The sequence below is a fragment of the Wyeomyia smithii genome, chromosome 3 (genome assembly GCF_029784165.1).
Source record: "Wyeomyia smithii strain HCP4-BCI-WySm-NY-G18 chromosome 3, ASM2978416v1, whole genome shotgun sequence".
NCBI classification, from domain to species: domain Eukaryota; kingdom Metazoa; phylum Arthropoda; class Insecta; order Diptera; family Culicidae; genus Wyeomyia; species Wyeomyia smithii.
This window is the reverse complement of record NC_073696.1, coordinates 172,284,973-172,303,041: the sequence shown is the minus strand read 5'-3', so window position 1 is coordinate 172,303,041 and position 18,069 is coordinate 172,284,973. Positions and strand designations below refer to the sequence as shown.

Here is an 18,069-nt window from a genome sequence, read left to right as displayed (position 1 = left end):
GGTAAGTTTGAGTACAAGTGTATACGAAAACTGCATCGCAAAAGCACCCACCACCTTAACTCATAAACAGGTACCACGACCACCAAATCAATTATTTATCATTTTATACTCTTTTGTTTTTAACTTTTTTGGTTCGAAGTAATTTTTTTTTTCTTTTTACTGATTTTCATATTTTTACTACCATTTACATTAAATTCGGTAATCGAGATATATTGTTAATTCACGTTATTTAATTTTTGAAGTCGCGAATGGTGATTGACAATAACTATTATTATATTAAATAATTAAAACTGGCTCAAAACAAATTGAAGGTCGATATGCATTGATTTGTAAATAGTTGCAACATTTGATGAAGTAACACTAATTTTTCTATAAGGGGGAAGCTCTTGGTTCAACTTTATATAAATATAGATATATATATATATATATATATATATATATATATATATATATATATATATATATATATATATATATATATATATATATATATATATATATATATATATATATATATATATATATATATATATATATATATATATATATATATATATATATATATATATATATATATATATATATCCTTTTTTGTTTATTGTATAGTTAAATTTTTTGTTAGGGAAACGGCAGTAAATTTCGAAATTACTCGCACAATTCATTTGACCTAGTTATTACAAATGATTACTTACAGATTGCATTTATAATATATTGAAATAATAATTAACGAAATAACAAAAGCAAAACTGTTGCGTAGGATATCGAATGTCTGTGGCAGGTTTTTAAATAAGACTGCTGCAGAAAATCTTCCTTCTAAACCACCCTATACCCACCCTGCCCTATATGCTTGTACAGACAAAAAAATAGGATCGACCTTTTTAAGCTATCAAGGAAATAGCATAGTTAATGTGTAACTCGAATGATTGATTTACAACTGATTTTATTGAATGGTTTACTGTTCACATTTCTGTAATTACCGCTTCAAAATACAAAAATGTAACCGATAAATTTCATCCGCAAAAACGTTTTGCACAAATAATTAAAAACATCACACCGTTTTTGTGATTACTCCGGCAGAATTATAGATAGTACTTTATTTTTTTCAGAAAAATATATTTATTATTATTTTTTTTTCAGAAAAAGGTCAAAAAATAGTAATGAACTCATGAAAAAAAATATTTAAAGGAAGTTAAGAACAGTTTTTAGTGTTGTTTTGGTAGGGACAAGGCTACTATCTAGCTATGAGATTGTCGAAAACATCACACTGATCAAACAAACCGTTCTGACTCTGAAAATATTTGTAATTACTAATATCATTTTTACGCAGGCCCTTCTCAGAAATTTGTCGCGATTCAAAAAAAAATACCTGCTATTGATATGACATCTTGAGCTTATAAAAACATCCCAAGTAACCAGTAAGCACTAAATCATTGCCCTACAACAATACTATATTTGATTACAGAATTCTGGGTAAGAACTTATTCTGACCTAAATGCTTGTATAAATCTGATATAATGTTAAAAAGGCGAAACAGCGAGCTGATAAAGTGATGCAGGTGGCAACCATTGATTTGCATCACTAATGCTGATTTGGAGCACCCATGAGATTTTTCTTTTCAAATGTGAGTTAAGAAAATGAACGAAAAAAAAATTAGAACCTTAATTATTTAGTGTCTGGAACGATTGCTAAAAATATTAAGAAGTAATACATATGGTTTATTTTGTGCATGTGTTCTTCCTCAACACCGTTTGGAATTCAACAGGGACTATTTTTCATCTTCTGATATTGACGGTTCAGGAACCGCGAGCCCAGGAGATGTAGATCCTGGATCTAACTCACTAGTTTGCAATTGTTTTATATTGGGTATTTCGGAAAGTTTCATGCTTTCATATACCCGAACTTTGCGTCGAAAATTCCCACTCCTTTTTTTTTCATTTACGTGGAGTATCCATGTTCCGTCTATTTTTGATTGACCACTCAATATCGCTCGTTATTGGCACTTACGAAAAAATGTAATGCGTCTTCTATATGCATTTAAAACACTACATCGTAGCACTTACGGTAGCCCTTTAAGCGCATATTTTGCTCTCAGTAATGCTAGTTTAGCATAATGCCCTAAACATTAAAAAACATGATATAAAGCTATTTGGCATTAAAAAGGTTCAATTAGTGCTAATAAAATGCTATCTCCTAATGCTGATGGTTACTTGGGATCTGTGTAAAGTTTCGGCCAAATTAAATTTAAATTTAAAAACATTAAAATTGTTCTATGTTGGTTGTAATTGCTCTTATGCTCATAACAGACTAGCTGATACCCGGTCCGCGTTGTTGCGCCTCTTAGCCTATGACCACAATTATATGGACTCTCAAAAGTGCCATAATTTCAAACATACAAAAACATTACTATGCAGTACAAAAACGCGTTTTAATTTACGCTTCTTTACATGCGCATGAAGAGAACATTGAAAACCAAACCGTTATGTGGTTCAAACCATTATGTGTTTTCATTTGTAATAGAATTTTTCGGAAATTCTGGCATATTTGTTTGGCCAGGGATAGATTCAGCATTGTCTTAATCTTTAACCAAGCAGCACGTGAAAAAGGATCAAGGTGCCAAATATAAACAAATAGATTCTTTTGATTCAAGATAATTTAAGAAATGATTTTGTTTTACAAATAAAAAAGATATTCAGTTATTTTAATAACTACCTTCACCTGTTCATGTTAGGTGGTAAATAACTATATTTAACATTATAAAATAAACTTTAAAAGGCCTAGTGAAATAAATGATGGGACCTTTATTTCAGATTCAGCTAAATCAATAGTATCCATAAAAGTCATTAATTTTAATTTGAATGAGGTATTATCTCGTAATGTTGTTTGCAAAATCACGACCGCAAATTTGACGTATAACTATATAAGGCTGTTTGTTACATGGCTTGCATTATTGCATTATTGCAAGGGATAAATTCGAAGTAAACTGCTTCTTTTCATTAATTCTTTGAATGATAGTCGATTAGATTATGATGGATTATCTTGTATCAACACGTTTATGTCAATAACTGCCGCTAATTATTGTTGGCTGTTATCTAGAAACCGGAAATTGCTATCTTGGATTTGGCGTCAAAAACAACCAATAAATACCAATGGATTTCAATAAGGCGCCTGGATTTGATTTCCGATCTCTGGGTATCATAGCGATTCCGGAAAGACCATTTTGGCTATTTTCCAGCAATTCGACGTTGCGATTCCAGATTGTAAGTTATCACCGTGATTTTAGGTTGTCGTCAGTGGTCGATTTTTTGCATATGTCGATCATTTCGATTCCTGGCAACCGGAAGTCACCATCTTGAATTTAAAAAAAAATTGTCTTGAGTTGATTTCTGGTCTCTTGGCATCATTTCGATTCCATAAATACCCATATTGGGTTGTGTTCGGTCATTATAGCTTGTTTTACGGAAAACGAAAGTAGTCATCGTGGATTTCAGAATGGTCTATGAAGTCGATGTTCGACCACTGGCTATTATTTGATTACAAAAACAACAGTTATTTTCTATTAACCGGAAGTTACAACCTTGAATTTCAAAATGGCGTCTGGGGACGATTTTTGGTCTATGTGCATCATCTCGATTACAGAATTGCCAATTTTGGGTGGTATTTGGTCATTTTTAAAAACGAGAAGTCACCATCTTGGATTTAAAAATAGTATCTAGAGTTGATTTCAGGTCTCTGGACATTATCTCGATCCCAAAAATACCCATTTTGGGTCATTTCCGGCTGTTTTTTGTAAACTGGAAATCGACTCTATGAATTTAAAAATGGTGTCTATAACCGTTTCGATCTCTGGGTATTATTTTGGTTTCATGACAAACCATAATAGTCAGTTTTTGATAATTTTCTGAAACCGGATGTCACCATCTTGGATTTCGAAATGGCGTCTAGATTTGATTTCCAGTTTCGGCACTGTCCTGGTTTAAGAAATATTTAATTGGGTGGTATTGGACCATTTTGGAACGTTTTCCAGAAACCGGAGAATGTCATCTTGACATCTTGGGTCGATTTCCGACCTCTAGATATCACCTCGGTTTCGAAAATACCCTCATTGGCCTTCTTTTAATTCTAATTCTCATTGGTCGGAATCTGAGTTCAAAACATGTCTCGACATTTTTAGGAGCTCAATAGTTCCCGTCAAGACATTACAACTTTGCCACATATTGATGGAGGCGTAAGTAAATTCCCAATCCACTGTTGTGAAAACGAAAATAATTTGTTGGAAACCAACATCATGAAAACAACCTTGAAACTTGAAACACCCTGCAAACAAATTAAATGATGATGAAAATTAGCGATCTCTGCTTTGCAATGCAAAAAATTCAAATTGATGAACTATTAGACGATGCTGAAGGTTGTTGCAATAACCACCCCCCTCCCATTGCTTTAACTACGCCACCGAGATACAGAAAAGTCGATATCACGGGATTCGTATTTGTAGAGAACAACACAATGATCATCCTTGGTGTTTAGAAGTGTTCATGTTTGGCGTTTAAGAGTTTACAATGAACAAATTTGTAGTTGCTACCTCCTCAAATCCGCTTTATCCCTTCCTGTATGAGATAAACATAATTTGAAGTTTTGGAAACATATACGCTCAGGACCGGATTTAGACGGCGGGGGGCCCGGGGCAAATTTGTTTGTGAGGCCCTCTTTCCTCAAAACATTTAGAGGTATCGTTCTGGAAGGTGACGAGCAAAAAAAAAGGTCGCCTCAGGACTAGGGGGGGCCCTTGAATCGGGAGGCCCGGGGCATCTGCCCCCTTTGCCCCCCCTCAAATCCGGGCCTGTATACGCTTCTTTACGGCCTGTATTTACTACGTCTCATATTCGAAACCACCTGTATATAAATTTTCACGATGTGCATTTCAATAATTTACAAATAATGAAGCTAACATATCCCCCCCCTTACTACGTCACTGGGATACAGAAAAGACAGTGGTAAAGAAACTCCCACCAATCGAAATTGCCACGGTGAGCAAGTTAGGTGTTGAGGAGCTTACAAATAGTTAATTTACCCTCCTCCCTTTCCACGCTAATGGAATATATGAAATTCAAAGTCGTTGAAATACAACAGCTACCTAGACTCTAATACCGAGTTTATTGCTGATCGATCCAGCAGATTTAAAATCATCAAAGGTTGACATCGCTAACCCCCCCTTCCCACCTTATCCTTGCAACGTCCTGAAATAAAGAAGGTCTAACGTCATACAGTAACTTTGCAAAAGTACATCTCAGACTAAAACATATATAGAGTATAAGCTGGCACGGTTATCAGGGAGAATGTTTTCAGGGGTATAAACCACCAATCTACGTCCCCTTGCCTACGCTAATGAGATAGAGCAAAACTAATATCTTAGTGTTACTTTCCGTACTTGAACACCCCTACGTAATAATTTTCACGGTAATCGGTTCAGTAGTTTTTGAGCCTATAGGGAACAGACAGACAGACATTCGCATTTATAGATATAGAAGATAGCATTATTATGAATTTCCAAAAAAATGCTATATAGCATGTCTGTTTCGGCGGATTTATTTCAAACGCAATATTTAATGGACTGTACTAACTTTATTACGAATAACTAAAAAACACGTCTACACGCGACGGGATCTTCATACATACTTACTATTCAAATGCGCACTTCCGTTAAGCGGATACAAAAAAAAAAAGGCGAGCAAGCAAGCCCGCCAGGGGCAATCTTAAAACGAAGTTATGGGTTATTCTGGTACAACACCATTAGAAGACGCAACACTCTCCCCCTGTTGAGCTAGCCTCAAAGTTTACTCGTTGTCTTCTATTGGTAGAACAGCAATTTGTGTCGTTGGTCTTGTGTAGATGCCAGTAGATGTGCGAACCTTCACCACTCTGACGACTCCATGGCTTCCAGGAAACACTTCCACTATGCGTCCAAGCCGCCACGTTTGAGGTGGTGTATTGTCCTCCTTCAAGCTACAAGATTACATTTCTGAACTATTTGATATCGAGACAAAGTATTTTCTTTCAAATGCAAGTAAACCGGTTCCGCAACTGCCGTCAACGCTCTACCGATAATAAAATGTGCTGGACTCAATGCTTTGTACTCTAAAGGATCATCAGATAGCGGACAAAGTGGTCGCGAATTCAGTATGGCCTCAATTTGTATAAGCAGAGTGTTCATCTCTCCATAAGTCAAATGAGCTTCCTTCATTACACGATATAAATAATCCTCCCTGGTGTGGTGCTTTGGGAGCTGTAAATTTCCATGATATGCCACGAGGTTGACAAAAGTCACTGATCTCTTTCTCCAGCTGCTGAGACGATAGTAACTCACGTAGCTCTCTAAGCTGGCGTTCAGCACCGATGAAGTTCTTTCCATTGTCTGAGAACATTTCAGACACATTACCACGCCTTCCCACGAATCTATGCAGAGCACTTAAAAATCCGTCCGTGGACAACGACGACACTAATTCGAGGTGTATCGATTTCGTAGTCATGCACACAAAGAGTGCAATGTACGCCTTGATTGGGGCCTTACTTCGCCCTTGTTTCAATAATATCGGGCCGGCATAGTCGACACCCGTTCTGACAAATGGTTGAGAATCCGTTACACGACAACCTGGTAAATCGCCCATGAACTGTTTAACATCCTTAGGATTCACTCGAAAGCATTGTACACATCGTTTTAACACACGACGAATGCATCGTTTAGCGCTTATTGGCCAGTACTTCTGACGTAGGATAGCTAGCAATCCGTTACAACCAACATGAAGGTTTTCACGATGAACAGCAAATATTAAAGTTTCAGTCAAATGATGTTTGTTAGGGAGAATTAACGGATGTTTCTGATCAGCTGAAAGATTGGAATTACGAAGCCGTCCGCCAACAAAAAGCAGTCGTCTCTCCTCATCGAATATCGGGTTAAGGTTTCGAAGCGTACCGCTCACGGCCAAGCCCTTGCGGATACGTTCAATTTCATTTTGGAACTCATTATGTTGTACTATCCTTACTATTGCAAACCGTGATTCGCGAAAGTCCTTCACTATCAATCTGCCATGGCGTCGTTTTGTTGGGGTTCTGCTGTTATGGATAAATCTAAGAACGTATGCAAAAATTCGTTCCAGTTTTCGAAAGTCACTATATTTAGCAACAATATCAACTAAATAATTTTCAGGCATCATCGGTTCGACTGATATATGAGCATGATGGTTATGATTTGAAGGTTCGCCAGGTTGAACTTTCTCGAAATAATTTTCGTTCTTCACTAAATCTAATCGTTCATTTCGCAAATAAGCAGGACCATACCACCACAGTTCACATTTTGTCAATGTCGCTGGAAAGACACCACGCGAGATTAAATCAGCGGGGTTCATTGCAGTTGGTACATATCTCCACTTGCATTTGCTAGTCAGTTGTCGAATAGCATCAATACGATGTTTTACAAAAACAGGAGAATCAGGCTTCAAATTCTCAATCCATGCTAAGACGATTTTGGAATCTGACCAGAGTATCACGTCACTTAGTTTTTTATCTATTGCAGTCACAATAGATTTGTGACTTTGTCATTTGCTCAGCAAGAAGTTTCGCTGCACATAGCTCTAGACGAGGCATTGTCAATTCAATCGGGGAATCTCCATCTATATGTTTTCGATTCAACTCCTTTAAAGGTGTCACTCTCGATTTTCCACATATCAAACGTGATTCGACTTGGGCACCTGCTTCACATCTAAGATACAAGCAGCATCCGTATGCTTTGGCTGATGCGTCAGCAAAACCATGAATTTCATACCGTGCTGCTTCACCCAAGGTTATCATTCTTGGGATCTTCAAAGTAGTAATTTCGTTAAGCTCCGTACGGAACCTTTTCCAACTTTCAAGAGGCTCACCGGTAACCACATCATCCCAGTAGATTCCTTCCTTCCACAACTGCTGCATCACAAGTTTTGCTATGACCACTACTGGTCCCAGCAATCCGAGTGGATCAAATACTCTCGCTATCTCGGACATTATTTGCCTCTTCGTAGGCATTTCAATTGGCTTTTCTATCGGCTTCACACGGAATCGGAATTCATCATCAACAGGGTTCCACAAAAGACCAAGTGTCTTGATAGTATCATTCACGGGACAGTCTTCGAAGTTTAGTAACCCTTCCCGAAAATCAACTGGAATGCTTTCAAGTAGTTCTGGATCGTTGGCACAAAATTTCCGTAATTCAAAACCACCTCTAGACAACAATAAGCTCAAATCATGTAGCAGCTTCTTTGATTCATTCAAATCATCAGCTCCTGTCAACACATCATCAACGTAAAAGTTTTTGAGGATCACATCACTAGCTTTTGGAAAATTGTGTCCTTCATCTAATGCTAGCTGCATCAGAGATCGAGTTGCTAAAAATGGAGCTGCTGATGTGCCATATGTAACTGTATTGAGTTCAATCGTTTTTAGCGGTTTAGTCTTATCATCACGCCATAAAATTTTTTGGTATTTACGGTCTTCACTATGTACTTGTACTTGCCTGTACATTTTTGACACATCTGCAGTGAATACATATCTTGGGATTCGAAACCGAATGATAATATCAAATAATGAAGGTTGTATAACTGGTCCTATCATCATGACATCGTTCAATGAAAGATTTGTAGAGCTCTTAGACGAAGCGTCAAATACAACTCTCAATTTTGTCGTAGAGCTTTCTGGTTTTAACACGCAATGGTGCGGCAAGAAAAAACCGGTTTCCTTTTCTTCCGAATCGTCAACTAGGCGTGCATGTCCTAAAGAGATGTATTCGTCGACGAATTTTTTATACTCTACTTTCAAAGGAATGTTTCTATCTAATCTGCGCTCTAGTTGATAGAATCGTTGTTCTGCTATTTGTCGAGATTCGCCAAGCTCTGCGACACTATCACGGAACGGTAAACGGACAATGTAACGTCCATCATCACTTCGCTGATGTGTTTGAGCAAAATGACGTTCACAATCATTTTCTCCTCGTTCAGGCTCGAAACTATTTTGCTCATCGACTGACCAAAACCGTTTCATAAGGATAATCAGTTCTTGTTCTGCAGACTCATTTGACATTGCATGGCAAACACGTACTGTACGCACTGCAGTCGAATCAGTCACTCTTCCGGAAATCAACCATCCCAGTTCACTTTCTTGTAGTAATGGTAGATTCACAGACATTTTTATCTTTCCTTCATTAAGTAGTTCATAGAATACCTCAGCTCCAATAAGTAAATCTATTCGATTTGGTTCGTGAAACCAAGGGTCTGCTAATACTAAGTCAGTCGGAATTGGCCAGCTTTCAATATCGATCCTGGCTGGTGGCAATGTTCCAGTAACACGTGGTACAATCAAATAATCCAAAGAAAAGGCATACTCAGACGTTCGCGATTGCACCTTTGCTCTGACCTTCAGTTTTACCGTAGATTTCATCCCGTTCACTCCCATAACCGGAATATTAGCAGGTTTTTTCTTGAGATTCAAAAGATCAACAAACCGTTGCGACATAAAATTTGCCATAGCCCCAGAGTCAAGTAGGGCTCGACATGCATGCGGCACTCCACTAACATCAATTACATGTACAATAGCGGTGGCCAGATGAACTTGTTTCGTTGTTTCACTGGAATTACAAGACAATGAGCAATTTATATTCGCGTTCAACTGACTAGTACTCGGCATGTCAGATGTCGCATTCGTGTTTGGTATCTTAGGTGTCATTGTTTCCTTATTTTCAATTTTATCATCAGGATGCAACAACATGTGATGGGAATTAGAGCATAAAGAGCATTTTTTATCCATCTTACAATCTGCAGTTCGATGACCACGCTTCAGACAAGCGAAACATAAACCTAGTTTTCGAGCCTTGTAATAGCGAGCGTTGACATTCATTTTCTTAAATAATTCACAGCAATCAAGCAAATGATTATCATTACAAAGAGCACAATTTACTTCGGTTTTCTTTATGGTTGCAACATGATTCTTACTTGCAAAAATTGGTTTTTCGATTCTGACACTTGTATTCAAAACGCGTGATTTGCCTATTGATTTTGCTTTTTCACAACGTTCCAGCACTGCTTGTTGATTTCTTAAAACCGTAATCATATTTTTATAGGCTGGTAAACTCTTACGCTCTACACTAGATTCCCAAACTCTACGTGTATTTGCATCCAGCTTAGACGCGGTCAGGTTGATAATCATAGCTTCTGACAGTTTGTCCATCTTCAAATCATGATAAGCCAGAGAACTTACACATTTTTCAACATCATCAATAAGTATTTTTAAATGCATAAATGATTCAGAAGCCATTGATTTTAAATTCAAGGCAGGAAGGTTTTCAAACTGCTCAGTCAATGAATTCCAAGCACCTTCATAATTATTGTCCCGTATAATCTGCTGATCAATGGCACCTCGTGCCTTTCCAACCAAAGCCTTGTCTAAATAATGAAGTTTGGTTGCTGCAGAATCAGAAGTACATCTATCAGCGATATCACAAAACATTTGTTTGAACTTAAACCAATTTTCATATTGGCCATCAAAACACGGGAGCGCCGCTTGCTGCAAAACAATGGTCGGCGGTAGAGCAACTGGCATTCTATTAACGGTACCGTTTTGCAAAAGTCCATCACCACCCACAATGGTACCAACAGCAGCCACCCGTTCCTTGTTGTTATCCTCGTACGCTTGCATCATTTCGCACAGCGCAATCCGTGTAAATTCAATCGTTGAAATCATCGTAAGCTGAATCGACGGTTTTCAAATACAATTTCAACGCATGCACGCTGAACTTTTGATGGTCGATGCCAGCTGCTTCAATCGCTCTTCTAATGCGCGTCACCTTAGCTTGTGCTCCCTCACAGCACCTGATCAAAGCTTCAACACTTTCCGCCATATTTGCTTTGTTTCTTTGCTTCTTTTGCTCTTCACGTTGCTCTCGCACTGACGGAACTGGTGTTGAATTATCACGAGGAGATGGAACAATTCCGGTAAACAATTTTTTCCCTCCGGATCTTAGCATCATCATGAAAAATTTACGCGTAGTGAATTGAAAACGATCTATGACGCAGTTTCTATGATGAAGTGAAATGGCTGCGAGTGATGTTCATGTCTTTGGAAGAAAAATCGTTTTTTGAGTGCTGTGCAATTATTATTGAAAGAAGAAATTGTTTGCAGCGACACGTGTTTCGATTTTCCAAAGCTGAACTAGAAAAAATGATATGTGAAACGTTATATATATATATATATATATATATATATATATATATATATATATATATATATATATATATATATATATATATATATATATATATATATATATATATATATATATATATCTATATATATATCTATATATATATATCTATATATATATATATATATATATATATATATATATATATATATATATATATATATATATATATATATATATATATATATATATATATATATATATATATATATATATATATATATATTTATATATATATATATATATATATATATATATATATATATATATATATATATATATATATATATATGTATATATATATATATATATATATATATATATATATATATATATATAGATATATATATATATATATATACATATATATATATATATATATATATATATATATATATATATATATATATATATATATATATATATATATATATATATATATTTATATTTTTTTTTTTTTTTTTTGTTTCAGGTGGAGGGGAAATTTGCATCCAAACCCCTGAGGTGACCAACCTCAGGGAGTGTGGGGTTGGTTTGAATCAGTGACCGGACCCACTAAAACCCCTCCAGTCTCCAGCCCATAATACTCCCCGGGACTACCGCTAGGTATTGCTTCGGGGAGCGGCTTTTGTGCTCTGTGCACCCTCTTGGTTCTATAGATCTCTTTGCTAACTTAGCTAACTAACCTGGCGACTGGCCGTTAGCTAACACTGGCGTGTCGGTGGTCAACCTGTCGCCTGTTTTGCAATTCTAAAACTATTTGAGAGGCGGCTGTACAAACCGCCCTCCAAATGTTTGGGTCTTCACACATCCTCCGAACTAGGTTGTCCGGAGTGGTGTCTGGCCCGCTCACTACCATCATGTCGCTCCGCGCATGCACAAAACGAGGGCACACGAAGAAGACATGCTCAGCAGTTTCTTCCGCATCCGCGCACTCGGGACACATGGGGGACCCCGCATGCCCGAATCTGTGTAGATACTGCCTGAAGCAACCATGACCTGACAGAATCTGTGTCAAGTGGAAGTTAACTTCTCCATGGCGCCGTCCATCTACCCTTTGCGGAATTGGACCATTCCTGCTGCCATCTGATCATCGAGAATGACCTACTGGTGCCTCGTATACCCCTTGTGTCACGTTGATCGAAGCATTCTACGTCCTCCTTAATGGCTATGCTGATAGGCATCATGCCGGACAGGACGCAGATTGCGTCGTATGACACTGTACGGTACGCGCTCACAACCCTCAGGCACATGAGCCTGTAGGTACTTTCCAGTTTTCGACGATGACTGTTGGTACCTAACGCTTTGGACCACGCTGGCCCACCATACCTAAGTATGGACGAAACCACGCTGGCAAGAAGTTTACGCTTGCTGCCATATACCGCTGAGCTATTGGACATCATTCGAGATAGTCCTGCAGCGGCCGCTGAAGCCCTCTTACAGGCATAGTCGACGTGACTCTTAAATGTGAGCTTATCGTCAACCATAACCCCCAAGAGCTTCAAGGAACGCCTTGAGGTAATGGTGCAGTCACCGACTCTGACCACCGCCTGTTGCTCTAATTTGCGGTTGTTCACAACCGTAACCTCCGTTTTATGGTGCGCTAACTCCAGTTTCCTAGAGTGCATCCAGTCTTCGACCTTGCGTATGCAGTGCGCGGCCGTCAACTCGACCTCTTCGATCGACTCGCCGTAGACCTCTAGCGTGATGTCGTCTGCGAAACCGACGATCACAACCCCTACAGGGAACTTTAGTTTCAACACCCCGTCATACATGACATTCCACAACACCGGGCCCAGGATGGAACCTTGCGGTACCCCTGCGGTGATTGGGACGCACTTCTGACCCTCCTCCGTGTTGTAAACTAGTACCCGATTCTGGAAATAATTTTCCAAAATCTTGTACAACGACACCGGTACGTGGATGCTCAAGCGTGACGATTGCGCAATAGCGAATGCCCCAACTCTTACGCTGGAGTGCTACCTCTGCCGTCTTGGTGACAGAGAGAATAGCATCCAGCGTGGATCTACCTTTCCGGAAGCCGAACTGGTTACTTGCCAGACCGTTTACACCCTCTGTGTACTTCACCAGTCTGTTGAGGATAATCCTCTCAAGCACCTTGCCCGTAGTGTCCAGCAGACAGATAGGTCTGTATGCCGATGGGTCCCCTGGCGGTTTCCCAGCCTTCGGCAACAGCACCAATCTCTGTCGCTTCCACCTGTCCGGAAAGAGGCAGTCATCCAGGCACTTCTGCATGACTGCTCGAAATAGATCGGGGGCCACTTTCATGGCTGTCCTGATGGCCAAGTTCGGGATTCCATCCGGTCCCGGTGCCTTGCTCACCTTTCGGGAGTTGGCGATCACGATGAGTTCCTCATTCGTAACCCTTACCTCCTCCACAACCTCTGCACGGCTGCCGTCTCTCACGGATTGGATGCCCGGCAGGTTGGCCGACCATCCCTGGTCTGTGTCTGAGATACTGGAACGTCGGACGTGAGACTCAGCAACCGGAGGCCAAGGATTTGGCTCGTGTCGTGGAAAGAGTCCCTCGATGATACGCTCCAGCGTCGCTGGTGATCGCTCTGCAGGCGCCAACACGCCTTTGGTCTTCGCCATTACGACTCTGTAGGCGTTGCCCCACGGATTCGTATTGGCACTCGCGCATAGCCTATCGAAGCAGGCCCTTTTGCTCGCCTTTATCGCACTTTTAAGCGCCGATCTTGCAGATCCGAATACTACACGGCGCTCTACCCACTGTGCATCGGTACGTGCACGTTGCAACATCCGTCTTGCACGGAGGCACGCGCTACGGAGGTCCGCTATCGCGTCGGTCCACCAGTATACCGGTGATTTACCATTCCTAGGTTGGCGGGTCCTAGGCATGGTGGCGTCGCACGCCCGCGATAATGTGGCAACTAATTGGTCAGCACTCGGGCGGAGCCAACTGCCCCCCTCGCGCTCTCTTCTCATTGCTTCTGCAAATACCTCGGCATCGAAATGCGATGTCTTCCACCCGCGGACGGTCGGAGTATTGGCTCTACCCGTCGCCTGCCGCCTCACGTTCTGGACTACGCTATAGCAGACCGACTGGTGGTCACTATAGGTGTAGCCATCGTCTACCCTCCAGTTCACGATCAGTCCTGGGCTGGAGAACGTCACGTCGATGATCGACTCCGCACCATTTCTGCTGAATGTACACTTGGTTCCAACGTTGGCCAGATCTAGGTTGAGCTTTGCCAAAGCTTCCAACAAGATCTGACCCCTCCGGTTCGTGCGGCGGCTTCCCCACTCAACAGCCCAAGCGTTGAAGTCGCCCGCCACTACTAAGGGTGTTAGTCCCGTCAGCTCCATAGATAACAAATCGACCATCTGGGTGAACCTTTCGATAGACCAACGCGGCGGAGCATAACAACTGCAGTAGAACACTCCGTCCACCTTGGCAACCGCGTATCCTTCATTTGAGGTTGACACAACCTCCTGAACCGGGAACTTGCTGGTCGTGCATATGGCCGCCGTACTGGACTTATCTGCAACCCAATTACCGTTTCCGGGAGGAATGCAGTAGGGGTCCGATACGATTGCGATGTCCGACCGCGACTCAGACGCTGCTTGGTATAGCAGCTGCTGTGCCGCATAGCAATGGTTCAGGTTCAATTGTGTCACCCTCACGCCCGTGGTTTCGTGGCCGCCTTACCGGCTGGGCACCGTGGGCCTCCCATAAAGTGCTTGGCGTCCCGTTTTCCAGTACATACCAAGCACTTGGGAGGCTCCCCGCAGTCTTTAGCTTTATGACCAGCACCACCACAACGCCTACATAACTGGCTCCTATCGGGCCCCTTGCAGGTCCAGGACTTGTGTCCTCCCTCGAAACACCTGAAGCAAACGTCCGGCTGCTGGAGTATGCTCAGGGGACATACTGACCAGCCAACCTTAAGTTTGGCTGTCTTCAGGGCCAGAGTTGCATCGGCCGATGCAAGCCGGAAAGTGGCCACCTGGGTCCCCGCTGGACCCTTTCGGAGGCGAATTACCTCAGTGGCTACTTCCACTCCGCACTTCTCCTTGAGGGCCTGTGCAATATCGCACCTCTCGGTGATTTCATCCAGGTTTTTGAGCTGGAGAGTCACCTCTGAGGTGAGTGCCCGAATTTGCACATCTTTCCCAAGGACCTGCTCGGCTACCGTCTTGTAGGCAGCGCCCTTGTTTTTAGCATCCTTACGGAGCTCAAGGATCATCTCGCCGGTGCGAGAACGACGGATGGTCCGCACATCCGCTCCCAGATCCTTGAGCTGGGTTTCGCCTCTCATTTTCTTCAAGACTTCGGAGTACTTGGACCCCTCCGTCTTAAGTATGAGGGCGTCGCCCCTGCTTCGCGCCTTCTTTCCTATTTTTGGACGATTTGTCGTCTTCTCGTCGTTGCGCTTGCTGTCTTTTTGGCGCTTCCTTCCTCCCACGGTAACCCAAGGGCTTCCCGTAGCTGCCACTTCGGCAGACTTTTCGGCGGACTTGGAGGCCGTTGGTGTGCTATCTCGCGGGCTTAGCACAACCAACCGTTTCTTGCTGTTCTCGGGGGCTTCCCCCGGAGACTGCCTTGCTCTTTTTGCGGCTGACCCGGAGGCGCAAACCGCTGCAAACATGCAGGTGTCCGTTTGGACCGACTTCGTCGCCCTTCCGGTCACCTCCGTTGCATTCTTCTCTGCAGCCACCGCTCTTGCCTTGAGCTCGGCGTGCTCCTTCTTCGCAGCATCGAAGGAGGACCGAAGCATGTAGAGAGCCTGCTTCAGGTACTTCGTCGTGTTGGTGCGACTTTTCGCAAACTCGATTATGGCATCGAGCTGCTCCGACAGCGCTACTACCTTCGGTAGCGTGTCTCGCTGTCTTCCGACCGCCTTTATCAACAGTGGACCAGCCACTGCGATGTCTTGCGTCGATCCGGTAGGCGTACTGCCTTTGCCGTCTTCGCAGGCGTCCTATACTGCATCCATCTCCGCCTTTCTCGGCGGAGACCTCTGGATGCCTCCTCGTGCAAACGGGTTTTTCAACCCATCTGCGCCCAATTGTTGATCTTCATTATTACCGTTCATTTTTGTTAAGTGGGTCCCCCTTCCAGTCGCTATCCTTATCCATACTGGAGTGGTCGCCTATCTGGTCCCATGGTAGTCTATGCCGAAGCAGTGAGGCCATGGCTAGGGGCGGCTGCCATAGCGCCTTATGAGCAACTATGACACCCCCGACCGGCGCAAGTCAGGAAAGGACATCTGATCCCACTCCTGCCCGGTTCCCACCGGGCAATGAATTTGGAACGTACTGGAAGGCCTGCCAGGTTTTAAGGGACGGAGACCCCTGCACCGGTTGTTGTCTCGCCGTTTTAAGCCGTTGTCACAGGACCTTACTAAGGGAGCTCGGCGCAAGTGCCAGCCCAGAATCGTGGTACGAAAACGAAATCCGACTCTTATCATATGGCTTTGCGACCAGTTACCGTAATTGGGAACTTACTGGCATCAATCCCAATGGGCGAATTAGTGCATTTGGGTGGTGGAAGCGGCACTATTCGCTCCGTCAGAGCTGCTTCCGGATAATGTGGCTTTTGTGAGAATTCGGCGGCCCAATGCGTGAGTCTCACCACAACCTAGGCTAGCTCTCGCTGATGGTCCGGGACTGCGTTTTTGCGTTTTTGTATATATATATATATATATATATATATATATATATATATATATATATATATATATATATATATATATATATATATATATATATATATATATATATATATATATATATATATATATATATATATATATATATATATATATATATATATATATATATATATATATATATATATATATATATATATATGTGGAAACAGCAACCCGTTGTTTTACCAAAGCCAGGATCGGAGTTGTCAAGGATATCTAATAGATAACAACCGGGCTGGCGGCTTCTACTGTAGTACATAAGCGTCGTTACTTTGGTAACATATAAACATCCTGGAAGGGTATAAAAACTGATATTTTCATCCAGGACTAGTTAGTTCATTTTCAACCGCTCCAAGATACAGATTAAATAAATCTGTCATTTACAAACCGGTCTTTTTCTTTCTGTTCGAGTATTACCAACAAGAGGTTATGGGCACCCCGAAAGAAGCTGCGCACGGAATTCCCCAATATTCCGGTGGACCTGGATTTGAGAATTGGAGTTTTCGCGTCAAAATGTACCTGAATGCGGCGGCCGTACTGCAGGTGCTGACGGAAGACGTTCCAGCGGCGGAAGCGGAGAGAAAGATTTTTCTGGAAGTGGACCGCAAGGCAAAGAGCTTGATCGTCGGGTTCCTGGCTGATGATGTTCTGGAGGTTGTCCGGGACAAGACTACCGCCAAGGAAATGTGGACGAGCCTTAACGAAGTTTTCGCCAAGAAGTCGGTGGCCAGCCAAACTCTACTGAGAAAACAGCTCGGACGTTTGCGAATGACGGAAGGGACATCGATGCGATCCCACCTTCTAGCGTTCGATGATTTGGTCCGGCAACTGAGAACGGCCGGTGCAACGCTGGTGACTGGAGATCTCGTGTCCCAGCTCTTCTTGAGCTTACCGGATTCGTACGATACATTAGTGACAGCGCTGGAAAACATGAAGGAGGACGAACTTACTCTGGACGTGGTCAAGCAGAGGCTTTTGGCGGAAGAGCAGAAACGTGCTGATCGAACAAGCGATCCAACGAGTGAAAAACCAGCAGCGTTTACAGGCAAGCAGCAACGCAAGCGTGGTGGCAAAAGTGGAAAATTCAAT

The 18,069-nt window shown here is 41.9% G+C and overlaps 1 protein-coding gene across 5 annotated transcripts in view; it reads left to right on the top strand.

The window, feature by feature from the left end:
• LOC129732839 (histone-lysine N-methyltransferase, H3 lysine-79 specific) overlaps positions 1-18,069 on the top strand; it is a 143,557-nt gene that overhangs the window by 116,096 nt on the left and 9,392 nt on the right. The gene's annotated exons all lie outside the window — the stretch shown is intronic.